The sequence below is a fragment of the Sapajus apella genome, unplaced genomic scaffold (assembly GCF_009761245.1).
Source record: "Sapajus apella isolate SASKATOON/1434 unplaced genomic scaffold, GSC_monkey_1.0 scaffold28, whole genome shotgun sequence".
NCBI lineage: Eukaryota > Metazoa > Chordata > Mammalia > Primates > Cebidae > Sapajus > Sapajus apella.
In genome coordinates, this window is record NW_022436968.1 from 5,019,023 (window position 1) to 5,040,874 (window position 21,852).

The 21,852-nt window shown below is 39.7% G+C and overlaps 1 protein-coding gene across 3 annotated transcripts in view; it reads right to left on the reverse strand.

The window, feature by feature from the left end:
* MFSD6 (major facilitator superfamily domain containing 6) overlaps positions 1 to 21,622 on the reverse strand; it is a 93,433-nt gene extending 71,811 nt beyond the window's left edge. For 2 of the 3 annotated variants that reach the window (XM_032292626.1, XM_032292629.1), the window contains exon 1: positions 21,491 to 21,622. The gene's annotated coding sequence lies outside the window, so the exon portion shown is untranslated. Of the gene's footprint in view, positions 1 to 20,950; positions 21,082 to 21,490 lie in introns of those variants that run through there. The other variant, XM_032292627.1, reaches the window with a different exon arrangement.
* Between the last annotated feature and the right edge of the window lie 230 nt (positions 21,623 to 21,852).

A 21,852-nucleotide genomic window follows, 5' to 3' on the forward strand; every position in this document is an offset into this window, starting at 1 on the left:
AAAAAAAAAAAAAAAAAAAAAAAAAAAAAAAAAAAAAAAGATCATTAAGCACATGATTCCACTTATGGAAAAAAAATAAGCAGGAAAAGCAAAGTTATGGTACTAAAAGTGGTAGACGTGGTCGAGCACGGTGGCTCACACCTATAATCTCAGCAGTTTGGGAGGCTGAGGTGGGTGGATCACCTGAGGTCAAGAGTTCGAGACCACCTGATCAGTATGGTGAAACTCCATCTTTACTAAAAATATAAAAATTAGCTGGGTGTGGTGGTGGGCACCTGTAATCCCAGCTACTCAGGAGGCTGAGACAGGAGAATTGCTTGAACCCGGGAGGTGGAGTTGCAGTGAGCCGAGACTGCACCATTGCACTCTAGCCTGGGTGACAAGAGTGAAACTTGGTCTCAAAAAAAAAAAAGTTGTAGACTTCTCTTCCAGGAAGATGGAGTAGACACCATTTTCTCTATCACTTCTGCTAAGTACAACTAAAAGCCCTGGACAATAATATCTAAAGCAAACACAGAATACTCTGCAAGACAGACAGAAAAAGGCAGACCAGCTAGGGACTTGGTACCCAAGTTAACAACAGAGGAATGAGTGAAACAAGAAATATCAATGGGTGCAAACAATAAAGCCCCAACAAGTGCCTGCTCTCTCTATCTAATGGACCAGGAAAGGGGCAGCCTAGAAAGACAGAAAACTGTAGGTAATAACTTCGACTGTAGCCAAATACCACAGAAAAATTGACCATAACTCTATTCCCACTCCTACCCACACCAGCAAAGGCTTGTGGGGAGCCTAGACATCTGCCTTCATCAGGCTATAATGGGGAACCCCAACCCTTGAACTGAGGTGGGATCAGAGAAGATGAAGGAGCAAGGACTTTCATCCCTGGTAGGCAGTAATGAGGCCACAGTATCAGCGGAGACTATAGGGGAGACTGGACTGCCAACCCACCTGTTGGTAACAAAGCGCCCTTACCTTTCCCCACTGGGGTGATGTCAGGAGTTATAGTAGAAAATCAGGAGGTTTTTACCAGCAATAAGGAGGTCCACCCCTCACTCTCAATGGGTGTTACTGAAGGTCATGTGAGGAGGTCTGCTGGGGAACTGAAATGCCAATCTCCACTTCACATTAATGAAGTCTTTCACCTTCAGGTATGCAGAGAGGCTGAGTGAGGAACTTGGACTTCTACCTCCAGCTGGCAGTAATAGGGCAGCATCCTCCCTTATCTTGCCAGATCAGTTTCAGAAAAAGTCAGCTAAAGCAGAAGGTCTACATAAGATCCACAATCTCATAAAATAATACCCAACATGTCTTGTTTTCAATCACAAATCATGCATCACACCAAGAACCAAGGAAGATCTCAAACTGAATGGAGAAAGACAATTAATGGATGCCAATACACTGAGATGACAGGAATGTGAGAATAAACCTGACAACAATTTTAAAAACAACCATCATTTGGAAATAATAGACACTCGAAATGTGTCCCCAAATAATGGGGACTCCAAACGTGGGGAGAATGGGAGGGGGATGAGGTCGGAAGAATTGCCTGTTGCATACAATGTTCAATATTTGGGTGATGGGTACACTGGAAGCCTAATCCCCACTGTTATACAATATGCCCATGTAAAAAACATGCATTGTACCCCCTGAATTAAAACAAATTTTTATTTTGAGACAAAGTCTCCCTCTGTTGCCAGGCTGGAGTGTAGTGGCACAATCTTGGCTCACTGCAACCTCCACCTCCCAGGTTCAAGCAATTCTCCTGCCTCAGCCTCCCAAGTAGCTGGAACTATAGACACACACCACCACGTTCATCTAATTTTTGTATTTTTAGTAGAGACAGGGTGTCATCATGTTATCCAGAATAGTCTTTATCTAATGATCTCATGATCTGCCCACCTCAGCCTTTCAAAGTGCTGGGATTGCAGGTGCGAGCCACTGCACCTGACCTAAAATATTTTTAAAAGGCCATCCTAAAAATGCTTAAATAGGCAATTATAAACATGCTTTAAACAGAACAAAACAAAAAACTGAAAGTCTCAGCAAATAAATATTTAAGAAAAAATGGAAAACTTAGAACTGAAAAATAAAATGACCAAAATATAAAAAATCTTAATGGGTGCACTTAGTAGCAGAATGGAGGGGACAGGGATTAATGAGAGTGAATTGGAATATAGAACAATAAGAATTATACAATCTGAACAGAGAAAACAGACTGAAGAAAATGATTAACAGAGGCTTAAGGACCTATGGGACTGTTACAAAAGATCTAATGTTCATGTCATCATAGTCCTGGAAAGTGAGGAGAAAAAAAAGGGGTGAAAAAGTTGTCAAAGAAGTAAAGGCTGGAAACTTCTCAAATTGGCAAAAGACAATCTTTAAGCCTACAGATTCCAGAAGCTGAGCAATCCCAATAGGATAAACCTGAAACTACCCACACCAAAACACATCATAGTCAAACTTCTGAAAACTAAAGGCAGGGAAAAAAATGTTGAAAGCAGAGAGACACAACTTACCAATGGGAGAAAATCAATTAAAATGATAGCAGATTTCTGAGAAACCATGGACACTGGAAATGGCAAAACATTTTTTTGTGTGCTAAAAGAAAAGAATTGTCAATGGAGAATACAATATCCGGAAAAAAGACTATCCAAAAAAATAGAAAACTACTAACATCTCTCATAAATCTAGATACAAGAATCCTTAAGAAAATATTAGAAAAGAAAATTTAGCAATATATAAAAAAATTATACACCATGACCAAGTGTGGTTGATTCCAGAAGTACAAGGCTGATGCAATATTTGAAAGTCAGTCGGTGCAATCTACCATGTTAGTAAGCTAAAGAAGAAAAATTACTTAAGCCTATCAATGCAAAAAAAATTGATAAAATTAAACACTAATTCATGATAAAAGGTCTCAGAAAAATAGGAATAGAGGGGAATGTTCTCAATCTGATAAAGATCACCTACAGAAACCCGTGGTGACACTGCACTTAATGGTGAAAGACTGACGGCTTTTTCTCTAAGATAGGGAACAAGGCAAGACTGTCTGCTCTCATCACTCTTATGCAACACAGTGCTGGAAGCTCTCACCAGAGCAATAGGAAATAAAAGAAAACAAAAGACACATACATAAAAAACAAAGACATAAACTGTTCCCTTTTGCAGTTGACATGGCTAGGTAGAAAATCCCAAGAAATCTACAAATAAACTTCTAGAACTAATAAGTGAGTTCAGCAAGTTCGCAGGATACAAGATAAACATACAACAATCAATTGTATTTCTATATGCTAGCAATGAACACATGGACACCAAAATCATACTATCATTTACAACTGCTTAAGAAAGAAATACTTTGGTATAAATTAACAAAATGTGTACAAGACCTTATGCTTAAAACCATAAAATGCTGATGAAAGAAACCAAAGAGATAACTAAATGGATTCATGTTTATGAACTTCGATTCTCCTCAAATTGATATACAGGTTTAACACTATTCTTATCAAAATCTCAGCAACATATTTTTATAGATATAGACAAGATTATTTTTAAATTTATACAGAAAAGGAAAGAAATGAATAGCTAAAGCAGTTTTGAAAAAGATTATATAGCTATGCATTAAGACCATGTGACATTAGCAGGACACACAGATCAACATAACAGAATAGAGAACCCAGAACAAATCCACACAACTATGCCCAACTGTTTTTTAACAAAGATGCAAAAACAATTCAATGGAGGAAAGGTAACCTTTCAACAAACTGTGCTGAGGTAATTAGACAACCATGGGCAAAAAATGAACCTCAGCCTGTCTTACACCTTGTACAAATATTAACTCAAAATGGATCATTAGCTACACGATTTGAAACTATAAAACTTTCAGAGAAAAAAAAGAGGAAAATCTTTAGCCTTTAGTGCTAGGTAGAGTTTTTAGACTTGACACTAATAACAGCATCCATAAAAGGAAAAACTGATGTTAGACTTCATTAACCTTTAAAACTTTTGCTCAAAAAAAGACCCTGTGAAGAGGACGAAAACACAAGCTACAGATTGTGAGAAAATATTAGGAAACCACTTCAGCACAGGATTAGTTTCTAGAATATATAAAGAATTCTTCAAACTCAACAAACAATCCAATTAGAAAATGGACAAAAGACATGAAGAGGATAGACAGGATATACAGATGCACAGATACAAATGAAAAGATGTTCAACATCATTAATAATTAGGGAAATGTAAATTAAAACCATGATGCTATATCACTACACATCTATAAGAGTGGGTAAAATAAAAATAGTGACAACACTAAATTCTGATAAGGAGAGTCAACTACCAAATTACTCATACACTGTGGGTGGGCATGTAAAACGTTACACCACTCTAGAAAAGCAGTTTAGCAGTTTCTTATAAAACTAAATATGTGATTACCATACAACCCAGTAATTACACTTCTGGGAATTTATTCCAGATAAATGAAAGCTTATTTTCACACAGAAACCTCTATATAAATGTTTACAGCAGCTTTCTTCATAATAGCCAAAAAGTGGAGACAACCCAAAAGCCCGTCAATGGATGGAAGGATTAAACAAATTGTATTACGCTTTACTATGGGATATTATGCAGTAATAAAAAGGAACAAATAATGGATACATGCAATAACCTGGATAAATTTCCAGATAATTATAGAGAATGAAAAAATCCTATCTCAAAACATTACATACTGTATGATTCTATTCATACAACATTCTTGAAATGACAAAATCATTGAAATAGAGACAGGTGATTGGCAGGAATTCACAAGAGAGTGGGGACAGAAGGGAAGTAAAGGTGGCTATACAAGGGCAACACGAGGGATCTTGGTGGTCACAAAAAGAAATGTTCCGTATCTTGACCGCCTCAATGTCAATCGTGCTATTGTGCTATAGTTTTGCAAGATGTTATCACTGGGGAAAAGTGAGAGGGTGCAGGATACATGGGACGTTGCTCTATTATTTCTAACAACTACATGTGAATCCAGAATTATCCCAAAATAAAGTTTAATTGAAAGAAGTTAGGATAGGGGTTATCCTTAAGGGAGACAGTGACTAGAAGGAATTTTGGGGTGTTCATAATATATTTTCTGATTTGGAGCTTTATTTCATAATGTGTTCACTTTGAAAAACCTCACTGAAGTATAGTATTCTACAATACCAAAAGAACTTAACTCAACATGAAGAGAAAAAAGATGAAAATAGGAGAAAAAAAAAAGACAAATATAGAATCTCCCAGGAAGTCACATATCTAGAAAATAATAACTCCAAGAAGGAAAAACAGAAAAAAAAATTAAGGGGAGCAAATTTTAAGATTTCAAGAAAATGCCTCAGAACTGAAAGATAAGTGTTGTCTGAGTGAAATGACCCACCTAGTACCTAACACAATGGATAAAATTAGACACAAGCCAAAGCATATCACCAAAATGTCAGAACACTGGGACAAACAAATTACCTCACAAACTTCCAGAGAATAAAATATTGCACATAATGAGGATCAGGAATAAGAATGGCTTCAGACATCTCAACAGCATCATCACAATCCATAGGGAGCCAAATTATTACTTGAATTTATGGGTGAAATAAAGATATTTCACATATGCAATTTCATTTCTCACAAAATGTATCTCTTATGTACCCTTTCTCAGGTTGTGTTCCACCAGACCAAAAGGATAAATCAAGCAAAAGTAAGACATGGGATACAGGAAATAAGAGATCTAACATGGGAGAGAAGCAATAGGAATACAGGGATGATACAACTGGAGATCCCGGGATGAAGCTTTGCTCCAGACACAAAGGGCAACCAGTTCAGTGGGAACAGGGCTGAAGGCTTCAGGAGAGACTGTCAGAAAAACGACTCTGTAGAATACCAATATACCTGAATCTCCTAAGAGGAAATTTAGATGGCTGGTGAAACAATCAGGGATGAATAACTGATAAATACGGAGAAAGTTAAAGAAACAGAACACTACAAGAAAACAGTTACATAGAAAAAGAAAAAAACAATTATAGTTTACCACATCTCTGTTTGATTACACAGTCATCCTAATGCAAACATGAATACTGAGCTAACCAAAACTGCCTTATAGCTACATTGAGAAGTTAGAGAAATGAGAAAGTAGGGCAGGTTTAGAGTCTGCAGCAGGAAAGAGAGTTAACGTGGTTTCTTCCATAGTGGGAAGACACTAGATAATGTCTACATTTAAAAGTCAAGAAATATAGATACAAGAATTTTATTTAAAGACATACAGGTGATAATCCTACTACTTTGGCAGACCAAGGCAAGAGGATCAGTTGAGGTCAGGAGTTCAAGACCAGTCTGGGCCAACATAGCGAGATCCCATCTCTAAAAAAACTTTTTTGGCCAGGTGCGGTGGCTCACTTCCATAATCCCAGCACTTTGGGAGGCTGAGGCAGGCAGATCACGAGGTCAGGAGATCGAGACCATCCTGGCTAACACAGTAAAACCCCATCTTTACTGAAAATACAAAAAACTAGTCGGGCATGGTGGCACACGCCTGTAGTCCCAGCTACTCCAGGGGCTGAGGCAGGAGAATCACTTGAACCCAGGAGGCAGAGGCTGCAGTGAGCCAAGATGGTGCCATTGCACTCCAGCCTAGTGACAAAGCAAGACTCCATCTCAAAAAAAGAAAAAATTAAGTTAGCTGGGTATGGTGGTGGTGCATGCTTGTAGTCCTGGCTTCTTAAGAGGCTGAGATGCCCAGAACACAGTGAGCTATGATCATACCACTGCACCTAGCCAGGGTGACAGGGCAAGACTCTGTCTCAAATAAATAAATAGTTAGGTGAATATCAAAATAATTGCAGAAAAAGTAGTTGCCTCTGGGAGGAGAAATAAAAAGAATACAGAAGTCTGTTTTTTGTTTTGGTTTGTTACAAACCTTATAAACATGTTCATTTTTATAATTTCATAGATGTATAACTCTCATTTTAAAAATAAAAACTAAAAAAGAAATATGCAGTCATAATGAGTTTTGTCTTTACAAAAGCCATTAAAGCCAACTACTAAGACCCTTCTATCACTGACTAAACATTTTTCAGAGCTGCATAGAATGTCTGACTGCATGAATTCTAATCAGAGGCTTTAGAGTGGCTTTTAATTAATTATCCTACATAAACCATCCTCTGAATCTTCACCAAGTAGATCAGAGAAGGCCACAAAGTCCTCTTAAACGGGCATAATTTCCTGAATTGTCCAAGTGATGATGAAGAACTGATACCCATATGCTAATTAAAAAATGGAAAATTAATTAAGATATTGATTTAAACCTTGATGAGTGACTTTCTCCCAAAATATTCTTTCTGCTCCACCTTATGCAAATGAGTTTTGAGTATCATAAGGTCACACAAGGTTTCTCTGGTTACATAAGTCCAGATGCTAAATAGCTCTCGAAGTATCAACAAATGCAAAGTTGTTACAGAAATGTTCCTGTAATATGACATTCAGTATCTCATATATAAATGTCATATTCAGTAACTTTTATATGAATTTAAAATCTCAAAATACAAACAGTTTAAATTCAGGACATTAATTTTTTTTTAATAAATATTTTCAGGTCATATTTAGATTTTAGTGAAAAGGAACCAAAACATGGAGAAATCACATTATAAGCACAGTTATGAAATAAAGCATAATAAATAAAGTGTAATCACAAGATCACAGACAAAAAGAAACAAACCAAAAACAAGTATATCCCAATGCAGGGCATCTTTGGCTGAAGCGGATATTTGACTTGTCATAAGGAGTAACAGAACGAGTACAAAGAGCAGTAAAATATTTACATGCTGGATGAGACAATCTTTTTATAAAGTAAAAGGTGATTTTGTTTATTGAGAGGCTGATATGGGCTGAATGTCTGCAACCCCTCCAAAATTAGTAAGTGATGGTATTTGGAGGTAGCCCCTTTTGGAAGTAATTAGTTTGAAAAGAGGTCATGAGATAGGACCCTTCTGATGGCATTAATGCCCCCCCCTTTTTAATTGTACTTCAGGATCTGGGGTACATGTGCAGATTATGTAGGATTGTTGCATAGGAACATACATGGCAATGTGGTTTGCTGCCTCCATCCCCCTGTCACCTATATCTGGGATTTCTCTCCATGTTATCCCTCTCCAACCTCCCCACCCCCTGCTGTCCCTCCCCTAGCCTCCCCGCCACCGCTGCCAACAGACCCCAGTGTGTGATATTCCCTTCCCTGTGTCCATGTGTTCTCATTGTTCAACACCCGCCTATGAGTGAGAGCATGCGGTGTTTGCAGGCAGCTCTCTCTCTACCCACGTAGCGAGAAGGCGGCTGCCTGATAGCTAAGAAGAAGGCCCTTACCAGGAACAGAGTCTACTTGCACCTTGATGTTGGACTTCTCAGTCTCCAGAACTGTGAGAAATAAACTGTGGTTCAAGCCACCCTGTCTATATATGGTATTTTGTTATAGCAGCCTGAGCAAACTAAGACAATGGACAATCAACGTAAGTCAATTCAGTTAATATTTTGTTTTTAATGTCTGAGTCTTAAAGCTTTTTTTAAAAAAGGAAACTTGAAAAAACAGAGTTAAGAAAACATTCCAAATTATACACAAAATTAACTTTATGATCTTCTTTGGGAAATATTCTCTACTGCAGGTTTGCAGTTAATCCTAATCAGTAAGGAAGGCTTTGTTTATTTGTTAGGAAAGCAGAAGTCTTCTCACCTAGCACACTCTAATGATAGTAATCAATACCACTATTGTGAAAATATAACACAGACTTCTAAAACCTGGAAAGCTATCCTAGCAGTACCTACACTGAGTCATTCAAATAGCAGGTATTTCTGTATTATTGATGAGAGGCAATGAAATCATTCTTGTTAAAACTGACAGTTTTTTTATTACGTGTTTAAATTAAAACTGCTCAAACATATATCGAGTTATCGACAAATACATGAAAGTATAAAAACGATTCAACTTTTGAATAAAGAAACCTAAGATCAAATATATTATTTGGAATAATAATTGCCAAAGGTTAGGTTTACAAGCAAGATGATAATGTGTGCTATGTAAAATAGCAGTAATATAACAACAGACATAAAGAAGAAACAATCCCTGGATACCACAGAAGGGACATGCTTCCTTGTGCCATGACCATCATAACTCAGCGTTGCCTAGTGACAAGGGCTGAAGCCGCAAAGCAGGGAAATGGACTTCTCAAACCCTTGCAGCTAGCCCTGTCTCATCAACTGTTACTGACTGACATTCTCAAAGCCTTTGCAAAACGTGAGTCCCAGAGCTGTGGACTCTATTGCTATAATTGTGACCAATATAGACAAAGGGAAACCACTGTAAATGAACATTAGAATCTAGGTATTCACACACCACACTCAAACATTCAGTTCAATCCCCAGCTGCTTCCAGGATAGAGCTTTTTCCAGAGACACAGTGTGCAAGATCAATTCCCACAGACCTTTTTCTTTTTTCCACCAGGATTGCTTTAGCATCTGCTAAACATTTAGCCAATGTCATGAAAAAATATATAAGGTTAGTTTTATAATAGTCACACAGGCTACAAGGGCACTGATGTGTGCAAAGATGAATGACTATTTTGGAATCTTCCTCTTCCTTTCAGGGTATTTTGACATGGTTCCTTAATGGCAAAGCAAAATGATAAAAGAGACAAAACTGGTCTGAGTCCTGTCAGCTCAGTTTCCAGCTTGAGCCCTCCAGGCATTCGGCACTGCCCATGGGCTCCCCAGAGCTGCGGCCAGCAGCATTCCACAGGGATTGAAGCTCTCCTCCCAGAAACTAGCACCTACCACCCTTGTCATTTTCTTTTAAAGACAGGGTCTCCTTCTGTCACCCAGGCGGGAATGCAGTGGCACAATCATAGCTCACCCAGCCTTGACCTCCTGGGCTCAAGTGATCCTCCTACCTCAGCCTCTCAAGTAGCTGGGACTACAGGCACACACCACCACACTCAGCTATTTTTTTTAGTTATTTGTAAAGACAGGGTCTCACTATCTTGCCCAGGCTAGTCCTGAACTCCTGGGCTCAAGTGATCCATTTGCCTCAGCCTCCCTAAGTGCTGGAATTACAGGCATTGGCCACTGTGCCCGGCCACTCTTATCATTCTTGGTGAGCCTTTCCCAGATTCTTAGTAAAACCTGACTGTTAGATCACCGGCAAGCTGATCCACAACGTCAGCTACCCCGTCTTGACAACATCTTTGCACTTTAACAGGGATTCAGTGGGCTACGCTACAATATTATTACCAACTACAACACAACAATACTTAAGTAACACTTGCTATGGACCTAACGTATATTAACTCATTTAATCCTCGTAACAGTTCTCTGGGATAGAAATGATTACTTTCCCAGTTTTACAGATGAGGAATGAGTAACAGTGCTGCTCTTAGCAGGTACTGCCCCTCAATGTGCAGCTATGAGACAGGGATACCAAAAATTAGGTCTTAGGCCTCAAAGACTTGCTTTATCATTGACAAGATGAGCCTAAAACACATCTCTCTCTCTCACACACACACTAAACAGTTAAATGAAAGAATTAAATAAGTTAGAAAAATAATAAAAGAAAAGCCACATAGCATTATATAATTTATTAACCAAAAGATGTTAGGGACAATAGGCATGCTTCTAGAGTTCCAAGTAAAGTGACCATACTTCAGACAGGGCTTGTCAAGAAAATGAGGGGCTTAAATTGAACCCTGAAAGATGGGCAGGATTCACTTAGGCAAAGGTGAGTGGGGAAACTATTCCAGGTTAGCGGAAGAAAAGGCAGCAGAGGATCCACAAATGGTTTATTCCACGGCTAAAAGGCATAGGAGGCCACCAGACAGCAATAGATGACACAGGGCCTTGAATACCAGGCTGAGGAATGATAGAACACAAAATACAATGGAATCATACTGAAAAAGAAGACATTCATTTGAACAATCACAGAAACCCTACAGCTATAGATAGATCAAGCACCCACTAGTAGGTGGAACGCATGCTGTGGGCCACACAGTCCCTGTTATGACACCCAGAGGCGAGAATAAGACGGGCATACACATAATCACAACACCCTATGCTAAACGTTCAAACAGGAGCAAGCACAGGTGATGTACACAGAGGGTCTCTGGGGTGGGGCCCTGAGCCAATCTTAAAGGATGAGTAGAAGTAACACAGAAGAGAGCGGGTCTGATCTAGGAGGGCCTGAATAACACAAGGAGCTACTGAGTAGTGGATGAGTGCCTGGCAGAGACTAGAATCCTAGCTTTGTCACTGACTAGCTTTTTGGCCTTGGAATATTCTTAATCTCCTCAGCTACAAAAGAGGAAGATAATAACACTTTTCCGTTAGGGTAGCTGTGAGGATGCAGGAATGTAATGCACGTTGAATTCAACCACAGTGCCTGACAGGTACTACGAACTTGCAGGTATTATTTATTTTGAGAGCAACTGGGGAACCCCCAAAAGGAGTTAAGCAGAAGAGTAGAATGGCCACATATAGTATTTTACAAACATCATTATATTGGACTGCACTCTGGGAAATATATTAGGGTTTTGCTACTGCAACCTTGCTAAGTATTTCTTAATATTTGAACTTTTATTTTGGTGTACTGATCTTATCACTAATGATCCAGTACTGAAGTCCTGTGATAATATCATTTCAGAACAAACAGCACCTTATGAATTCATTATATCTAATGGAATCTTTCATAACATGTGGAAATAGAATACACTTGAAACATTTTCCTGACTCCTTCCTCTACTTCTAAAGATAGTTCTCACACTTGCGCTACTATAGGATTTATAGGAAATTGTATTGCTATCTTTTTACAGATATCTCCTGTCTGCCCAACAAGACTATACTTCTCGAGCGAGGAATCTAGTACATAAAATGCTGTCCTTTACTCCTGTAAGCTCTCAATACTGTTTATTTTTGACAGGCACCTGATGATAATATACATATTTTATTAAGGTTTAATGTGATCAGAAATTAATTTTAGGAAGTATAGTTAAAAGAAGTCCCAGTTGTGTCCCACTGGCTTTGATAAATCAGTACCTCTTTAAGCCTCCTTCTCCATACAGACTTAAGTCAATTAACTCCCAGAAGGGTTCTAGAGCTTAAATGAAACAAAGAATGAGAAAGTATTCTGCTAATCTAAAAGCAACATATGAACATTTGGTGTTGGTGGTAGTTGTAGTTGTATTCCAGATATTTCTTTAAAATTCTGGGTCTTATTTTGCAATTATGCCAAAAGCACTTTTCCCAGAATTATTTGGCACCACCCTTGAACTAGGCTAGCATTTTATCCATCTGTGCTCACGAATTTATGTTCATGTCTGTTTTCATGTCTACAGCCTGATCGGGGGCTAAGAAGCACTGGTTCACTGGAGAACACACTATTGTATTATGGACTGTAATAATAATTCAGTATCTTCAGGCAAGAAATAACTATTCACTTAAAATAAAAGCTTCTACAGAAACATTTTACTTACATTTATAACATCGTAAATCTGAAAAAAGGACCTGAAATCCTCTATAACATTTCCTTTCAACCTGCTAACGGGGTGAAAAAGGAACGAATTATTTTGAACTCTTAAGGGTTGGAGGAAATAGCTTATAACCATAAAGGTGGCTTTAGTAATAAAGACCAACTAGATTTTCACTTTCCCTTTGTGGAAGAATATAATCAAATGTCAATTAAAAATTTATAATTTAGGTTCCTCAGACCTTATCAGCCATCATGAAGCAGATTCCTATTTATTAGTTTTAGACTCCTGATTAAATATTGTGCCAACACAGCATAATTTATAATATAAATCTGAATCAGGCTCCAGAATCTCATTTCCTTCTACCTTCCAAATAAGCTTCCTGTCTTAGAACAAGCCCAGCAGGAGGAACAAGAAACACTTCACATTACAGAGTGAAAAAAACATTTTTGTTTTTCAGAAAAGATATTTATATCTTGTTTCTCAAAAAAAAATTCCACCATTGTCCAAGATAAAAATTGAGATTAATTGAATTTGCTGCTGGTACTCTGCACATATTTGTTAAGAAGGAATACAATGTAGGGATTTAAGGGGAGGTCACAGAAGCTTTATGACGGTAATGTATATTCATCTCTTTCTAAATAAATATCAATAGCCAGGTGGGGCAACAAAATTTTGTTCAGGGTAACCAAACTAATGAAAAGGCAAGATTTCCAACATTCACTGTATTTCAATTGCTGAAACTTAAAACCGTTTGCCTATTGAAATATTATTACAAATAGCAGGAGTACCCAAGTTAACTGAACTAACAGTGCTAAGAAACTGAGGGTCACAGAGTGCACACTTTTCTATTTTTGAGAGAGTCTTGCTCTATCGCCCAGGCTGGAGTGCCATGGCAAGATCTCCGCTTACTGCAACCTCACACCGTACATGCTTTTTAAAGGGAAATTCTTCCTACTTTTCAGTCTGGGATGCCAGCAACACATCTCACCAAGTCACCCCCACCCAGAGCTTCAGGACCCTATTTGCTCCGCTCCCCTACAACAGTGAGCCACAGCAGTGTGCCTGGGATCCCTATCCATTGGCTTCCTCCAGGGCAATGGTTCCAACGTGTTAAGAACCATGGAGTTATTGCCAGGGGTCTCTGACAGCCCTAACTATATGTCACACTTAAACATATACATTGCACTGATTTTCAAAGGTACATTGATGCTACCATCATACATTTATTTCTCTAATAAATGTTAATGGAATTCTTATTAGCTTTCTGTCATGATGCATTTTCTCAGATAGGGCTCCCAAAAGCACAGCTATGACATGCAGGAGCCTGGGAAAGCTGTAACATTAAAATGGTGTCTTCAGACTCCTTATAAGTGACAGGATAGGTAAAACGTTAGGAGAAGAGAGGAAAGAGAAAGGCCCAAACCTGATCAGCACCATCACAGGCCACGGCAAGTCAGCACTTACCATTTGAAAGCTGTCTCCACATCAAATTATTTACTATTTCAATGAACAAGATTTGTTTCTTTGCTAGGAAACTAACTCAGAAAATCTGGTTTCTTATCTTTTCATAGCACAAAACAAAGGATTTTTAAAAGCTTAGTTACCGAAAGCAGTTATTTAATGTTTTACAGAAAGATTTTCCTCAAAAATTATAGCTTGTCATGCTTTAGAAGCAATTTAGATAGAATGCACACTTTTTTAAAAGAAAAATTACAATTCAATTTGAATGGCTGTTTTGTTTTTATACCTAGTTATGTAAATCCCTCTTTTATACACAAATGCACAATACTTTCAGAAAAGAACTGACTCAGGTAAATATAATTAGTATAGGATTATGAGTCCAAGATCTAAAAATGCTAGGAACACAGAAAGATAAGACTGGAAGAATAAGAACTATAATGAGAGACAAAAGCACAACTCTGGGTATTAGTAATACAACACTAGGTTGCAGTTCTAGCATATGCATTATATTAATACCATATTTATAATAGGTCCTTGATAAATGCTTATTCAAGATTGCTGTTATCACTTGGCTATTCCAACACTATTAGACACTGGGGGAGCTACGAAGGTTAAAGAAAGCACAATCTAGACACAAGACAAGGTAGTTTAAACAGAAATGTGTGGGTGCTTCTTTCTCAGACTTTTTATTAGTTTACAATCGAGACCAGAATATAGGTCTCAACGTTTATACATTTTCCTATAGCCCCGGACTATTACTATTTTTACTTACATCCCCTAAATGCACCACAGTCTAAAAGAACAATTGATATCCTTAGCACATTCCTATATATATAATGTAAAATTGTTTTATTTTGCTGTTGGGGTTCTGATAACTTGAGAATTATCATAAGCTATCACTTCTAATGATATAATTACTTTCAGAAAAAAAGGTTTATTACTTAGCCTGTAAAAGAAAAAAGTGGCTGAGCACAGTGGCTCACATCTGTAATCCTAGCACTTTGGGAGACCTAGCGGGGAGGATCACTTGAAGCCAGAGTTCAAGACCAGCATGGGCAACAAAGCAAGATCCCCTCATTACAATTTTTTTTTTTAATGAGTCAGGCTTGGTGGGTCACATCTGTCGTTCCAGCTACTCAGGAGGCTCAAGTGATTCTCGAGCCCAGAAGTTCAAGTCTACAGTGAACTAGGATTACATCGCTGAACTCCAGCCTTGGTAACTGAGAGAGACCTTGTCTGTAAAAATAAATAAATAAAAATATAAAAGATACTTTAACAAATTTAACATACCAATAATTTTTCAAATGAAAATATTCAGTGCTGGTGAGTATGCAAATTGGCAGGCACTGTCATTCACTAAGAGTAGAAATATAAACTTTCTGAAAAGCAAAGACTTAAATGTAAAGATTTTGATTGCAATAGTTTTCACAATAATCACAACTGAAACAAAGTAAGTGATCAATAATAAGGACAGTTAAATAAGTTAGGTGAAAACAGGTAAATAAGTTATGGAGAAAAATAAAATCTTATAGCCACATGATGGAAAAATAGAACTTAACTACCTGGGAAAATGCATCATATTAAATGAAAGAGCAGGGCACAAACCTCTAGATATAGTAATAGTTTATATTTATAAATCTATATAGTTCAAATAAAATATATTTTAGGAAAAGACCCGATGAAAATGACATCAAAATGTTATCAGGGATTATCTCTGAGTAGTAAAATTAGGACTTATTTAATTTTTTTCTTATACTTGACTGGATTTTAAATTATTATTTATTGCTTTAAAAATACATACCTTACAAGGAATTACTTTAAATATAAAACATTTGAGTGACAATTTGGATGTCCTTGATCCCGAAGTTCCTGAAAGATCACAGGGAGTTACTAAACTGAGGTCTGATCATGCATCTAATGCCTTATGCTTCCCGGTGTACACAATTGAAAGGGCCTGTCACAAGGACTGTAAGACACTCTTAAAAGATATTACACACCTTTAACAGGGAGCCTCATTACACAGAAAATAAAATTGAAGCATGTTTACTCATTCAAAAGAATAATAAAGTCTTTTATTTAATCTCCCTTATAAATGTGAATTGGGGCATATTTGTTCACTAGTTAAACACAATTGCACAGGCATGATTGTGAAATAGAATTTTAAAAGGCACTCCATAATAGCTAAAGAAGCTTGCCTTTGCTGGATTGGAGCATGTTCATCCAGAACACAGCACTTCTTCTTTTTTAAGTTCCAGGATACATGTGCAGGACACGCAGGTTTGTCACATAGGTAAGGGTGTGCCATGGTGGATTGTTGCACTTATCAACCCATCACCTAGGTATTAAGCCCCATATGCATTAGTTATTTATTGTGATGCTCTCCCTCCCCCTGCCCCCACCCCCACCCCAACAGGCCCCAGGAACACAGCACTTCTTAAAAGTCACAGGCAGCATGCATGTCACTTTGTATAATTCTGCTTTATGTGTTTGGTGTGGTGGCTTCTTCCTGTGCTCTACATGACAGAAACCTTAAGGCCAAGTATGTTCTACCTTAACTTTGTCCCTAAAAGTGCCCTGAACAGTTAAGAATTCCCAGCATGACTCATAGGGACCCACTCCTGCCACTGCTCCAGTGCTCAGGATTTCTCCCAGAATCCTGGGCCCTTCCTGCCATGTCTCTCCTTTTCACCCCACAGTGCAGCCAGGCTCATGGGACACTGGTTTATTGGAGCTCACAGACAGCAGGCCCCATGCAGAGTGGAGTGCACCTGATGGTGGAGGAAGGTCTCTCTAACATCACCCCACACAGACTGCTAACTACCAGTCCATGCTTGTCACTCACTTTCCTTTGGCATGGTTAACCCACACATCAGGCTTGTCCAGGCAGCTCCAGTTCCTCCTTTTTATCCTCCTCAAAGCCACACACCAGAGCTCCCTCTGCCCACTGCTGATTCATAGTGTCTCTGTCTTTTCCTCTCTTTCCCCATCCCACTCTTGGTCTCAGACCAAAATGCTTCCAAACATTTCCTCAGAGTTATTCAGAGTTGGACTTTCCTGTTTTGTACTTGCCAAATGTTTCCTGAATTGGTCTCCCATTCTAAAACATGCCCCACGACGAATGTCAAAGAAAGATGTCTCTGCCCTCCTTAATTCAATCCTTTTCCACATCTCTTGAACATGGTTTTTTTAAGGGCCTGAATTTCTTCCCACCTTTGTCCCACTCTCCCATTCTATCCTGCCCCTCGCATCCTAAAATATAGCAGGAACACCAGATCATAAGGTAATACAGAACTCTCACTCAGATCTCTTCAACACAATCAACACCTGGCTCATTCAGATTTACATCATTCTGGATCAGGCAGATAGAGGCTACTTTGAGTACATACAACATTGGGATGTTGTTTTTGTTGGTGCTGAGGTAGAGGTGGTGGTTTGGGAGGGTGTGCTCTTTTTAAAGCCATAATGTAGCAACCAGTATCTATAGCAGGCATATGTTAATGTGTAGGCTCAAGGTTTAGCGGTTCCATATTTGTAATTACTTATCATTTGTTTGGCTTTTTTGTTTTGGCCTCTGCACCAACAAATCAAACATTGCTTGTCTGAACAAATGATTCTGGTCGTTTCCAAACATGCCCCAGCCAACTTGAGAAAATGCCATTTTACAAAAACAGTAAATAAATATCATCCAAATGTGGGCAATCAAAAACAGCTACAAAGCAAATGTTACTGAATCCAACAGTGGGGCTAAGTACTGGATAACGTATCATTCAGAATTTAGGAAAACAAATCAGGCTGACAAAAGCCCCTCCCTTCCCCAAAATGCCAGTAGAGTAAATGGCCACAGATAGCTAATACTGGATAATTAAACATGGAGGAATTGTAAACTCAAATGGAATATTCTTGGTGGAGGCATTAAGATGTTTTCATTGCCCCACCCAGAATTCACATCAGATGTGTTTGTTTGCTTTCCCCAGGAATCAAAAATGCTGTGCGCCCAGGGAAATGCTATGTTAGTTGGGTTTGAGGAAGAAATTTTACCCAAACTGGCCTTGTGCTAGGGCAGGATTTTGCACTTGATTTCTGCCTTTGAAGACGACCTATTGAACAAACTTTCCTAAATTAAAATAATGAGATTTCCTTCTGCCTAAAACATAATTAGAACCTAAAATGAAATGTTGGATAATACCTAAAATTGTGAGAATACCTCTTCCATAAAATACTTTCACAATCCCCTCTTTCTCAAGATTAACTACTACCACAGTGATAACCAAGTTTAAGCATATGTTTTCTTGATTCTGAAAAGCCTGAATGCATTATGGCTCTGGATTTCTAAGTCTGGGCAGGGAAATGTATTAATTTTTAAGGATTCTACGCAATGATTTTAGTTAATTTTACATAGAATTGGATAGAACTATGGGACTGTATTTAACAAGTATATATGCATCAGATTAAATTAACTTGGCGATAACTTACTGTTCCTAAATTGTTACTAAATATAGTTACACCTAAAGTCATCCAGAATGCCATAATTTCATGAGATGACACAGCAGATAAATTGGTTTCTCCAACTCCTACCTTCTACCAGATTATTCTGTACAGAACAAAGACAGCCACCACCAGCAAGACCAGGAAGAAAGAAATTAACCAAGTTTAAGCCCCCAATCAAGCAGATAAATTGTATATGCTCCAAAGCATTCTTATTGAGGAGGAAAACTGAGGAGTTGTAGAATATGCTACAGTTACTGTTAGAAATGGTAAAAGCCAGTCACCTGAGACTCTTTACCCTTTGCCCCCCAACACCTTCAGTTCCCAGCATACCACCTTCACTTTGATCTCTTGAGTCTCATTTCACTTCCCTAACATTAGATTTTAGGCATATTCAATTTTGTCTTACTTTGGATTATTATAAAGTGAATTAATTCAAGTCTTCTTTTGTTTTCCTTTCTAGTTTATATAATAAAAGAACACATGCTTGTTCCAAAAACAAAATTTTAAGCCCAAACATAACTTTATATGGGAAAAAGTAAAAACATCCTCTTTTCTCCATCTTGTCTCACTTCCTTAAAACAGCCACTGTCAACAGTTTGCGGACAAAAAGGTATATGTGTGGCTGTACGCAGTTTTCAACAAATGTATATAAATTTCTTCTGAAGCTTGTTTTTTTTTCATTTAATATACAGCATCTTGATTTTTCAGTCAATGTACAAAATAGCCAGCAGAAACACATTTATTGCATTTCTTCCTTTTCCTACAATGAGATTGCCAAATTAAGATTTACTGTCACAAGAAGCGTAACAAAAAAGCCTGTCAACCTAATACTACATTTATCTTTGGTTATATTTGTTTTTATATTGCCTTCAATCTAAAACTGGTGAGGACAAATGGGTAAACATAGACACATTCATATACATAGGTAATAAATACAGAAAGTATCCTACATGGCTAAATGTTAATGTAAGTAATACATGTACGCTGAAATGAAGTTAATTTTCAAGGGCAAGAAGCTAAGGAAGGCATCTGCGTAGGTGGAGAGACTTAATGGGTTCTGATTAGGGAGGGACCATGTGGAAATTTCCTGGGCTTTGGAGCCAGAAACATGAGGTCAAATCTAACTCTATTTTTTACTGATTATGTGGTTTGTGTGAGTTGCTTAAAACCCTTCTGAGCTTCCTTTTTTTGTCATGCACAGAACTAGGGGAAAGACCTATTTTACACAGATTTAGATATTAAATGTTTGAGATGGTGTCTTGAACATAGGAAATTCTCAAAAAAATGCCTTAATACTGTTAATAATCCAGACACTATATATATATGTAATGGAACTGGTTACCCAATACCCACAGCACCAAATATCTGAACTCTGCTTTTTGTTTGTCTTTGTGTTTTAGTTTGCCTTCATGCTTTTGTATTTATTTGTATAGACACGGAAAATGCCTTAGAAATAAACTGCTGTAAACACGAAAGACACACAAAGGCTTAGCTTTAATGCATTATTGAAGTGATGCACTCTCCTCCTATTTCCCCAGAGCATCCTGCACTAAGGTCATTAACAATGTCCCAACCTTCCCCTAAGCAATCCTAAATTTTACCTACACCTTGTGATAAATACAAGCCAGCTGATTACCACTAAATAACTGACAATGTCCTCCACCTCTGCTAATGACCAGCAGCTTGACCTGTCAAAACCCAAGCTTCCCAAAGAGGGGAATCCTCTCCTCTTCTTGAACTTAACAAGGCTAAAACAGATATGTACAGTTTTAGCTGGCTAGTGCCCACGTCTTGGGGAAAGGACCTACCAGGTACACATCTTCTTTTATTATATATTTTAGTCAACTGTATGTCCACCCACCCTTCACATTCATCTATACTGAAGAGGTTAGATTTCCACAAAAATCATGGACTTCTAGACGGATTAGGGGAAATTTTGGCCACTTTACTATCCAATCATCCTCTTTCGCATGTGAAAAAACTGGGGCTCAGGAAGATGTGACATGCCCAAGGACACACAGCTATTTAGACACCAATTGGGATTAGAAACCTCAACTCTTTAAGCCTTTTGCACACTAATAAGCAAGGTATTATACATTCCAGTATTCTGTGAGGTGCTTATTTAATCTTTTTTCGGATGAAAAGAAATGTCGGTGTCGGTGGTTGCGAATGTGTGTGGGAGAAGCAAAATGTACTGTGTGCCGGCCCGAAGGGCAATTAACCCACCTGTCTGTCCATGTTGGGATGGGATTAATGAGGGGGAAAGTTGCGTTTGTAATTTTCCACCATCTTATCTAAATTTGCAGGAAAATTGCTCTATGGGCATTAAATAGCACCCGGGAAGACTAGCAGCTCCCAGTAGTATCTCAAAAGGGCTCCAGAGACACGTTAGACCAATTTGAAGTAAAGCACGAGGTGGGAATGTCTGCTAGGATGGTGGCAGGCAGGGGAGAAGATTTTTTTTTTCCGTATTTATTCACCTGGAAGGGCAGACGTTGTCAATTTCCTCCTCCTGCCACACAAGTGGCCACGTCCTTGTCACTGGGGCTGCGCGGAGGTTCTCACCTCCCACCTTCTTCCAGGTATGTTTATGGCAAGGGTCGTGCTGGGCCGAGGAGGGCCCGGGCATCGGCGTCCACCCCCGTCTCCACCCGCCGCAGCAGCTGTGGGCGCCGGGCGAGGGCTCCCTGGGCAGCGCCTTTGTTTTCCCGACTCCAATTACGTTTGCGGAAGTGCTGCCAGCGCCGGGCGCGAAGGGGGCGCAGGCGGCAGCCTCCCCCAGCACCCCACAAAGATGACATCCGACTCGGAAGCCGGGGGAGGGAGGCAGCGGCGGGTGAGCCAGGCCGAGAGCTGAGACGGCGGCGCACGCTCGGATGCCGGCCTCGGACCCTAAGCCCCTTTCCGGCAGCAGGTGTGCGCGGCGGAGGGTCTCCCCGCCCTCCGGCTGGGCCCGTCCCAGGCGCGGAAGACCAGGGCGGGGCTGCGGGCCCCTTCCCCGCACGCCGGGCCCGACTCACCTGCTGCGGCGACGGCAGCGCTCAGCTGCGCGGGGCGCGGGGAGCCCTGTTCCCGGAGCGCGGGGCGGCGGCTCGGGGCCCCGGGGCGGCGCGCACCATCGCGGGCGGCTGGCTCGCTCCTCCGGAGCTGCGGCTGGCGGGGCGGGGCGCGGCGAGGGATGCGGACCGGGTGGGGCCGCGGAGGACGGAGGCGGAGGGCCGAGCGCTCTCCCAGGCGCGACCTTCTCTCACGCTGCGGCTCCTCCTCCCCGGCCGGGCCCTCACTGCCGCCGCCGCTCACTACCGGCTGGACCCGTTCAGGGCCGGGCGCCGAGGACCGGCCGCCAGGTGCAGCGCTCCGCCTCCTGCGGCAGCGGCGGATA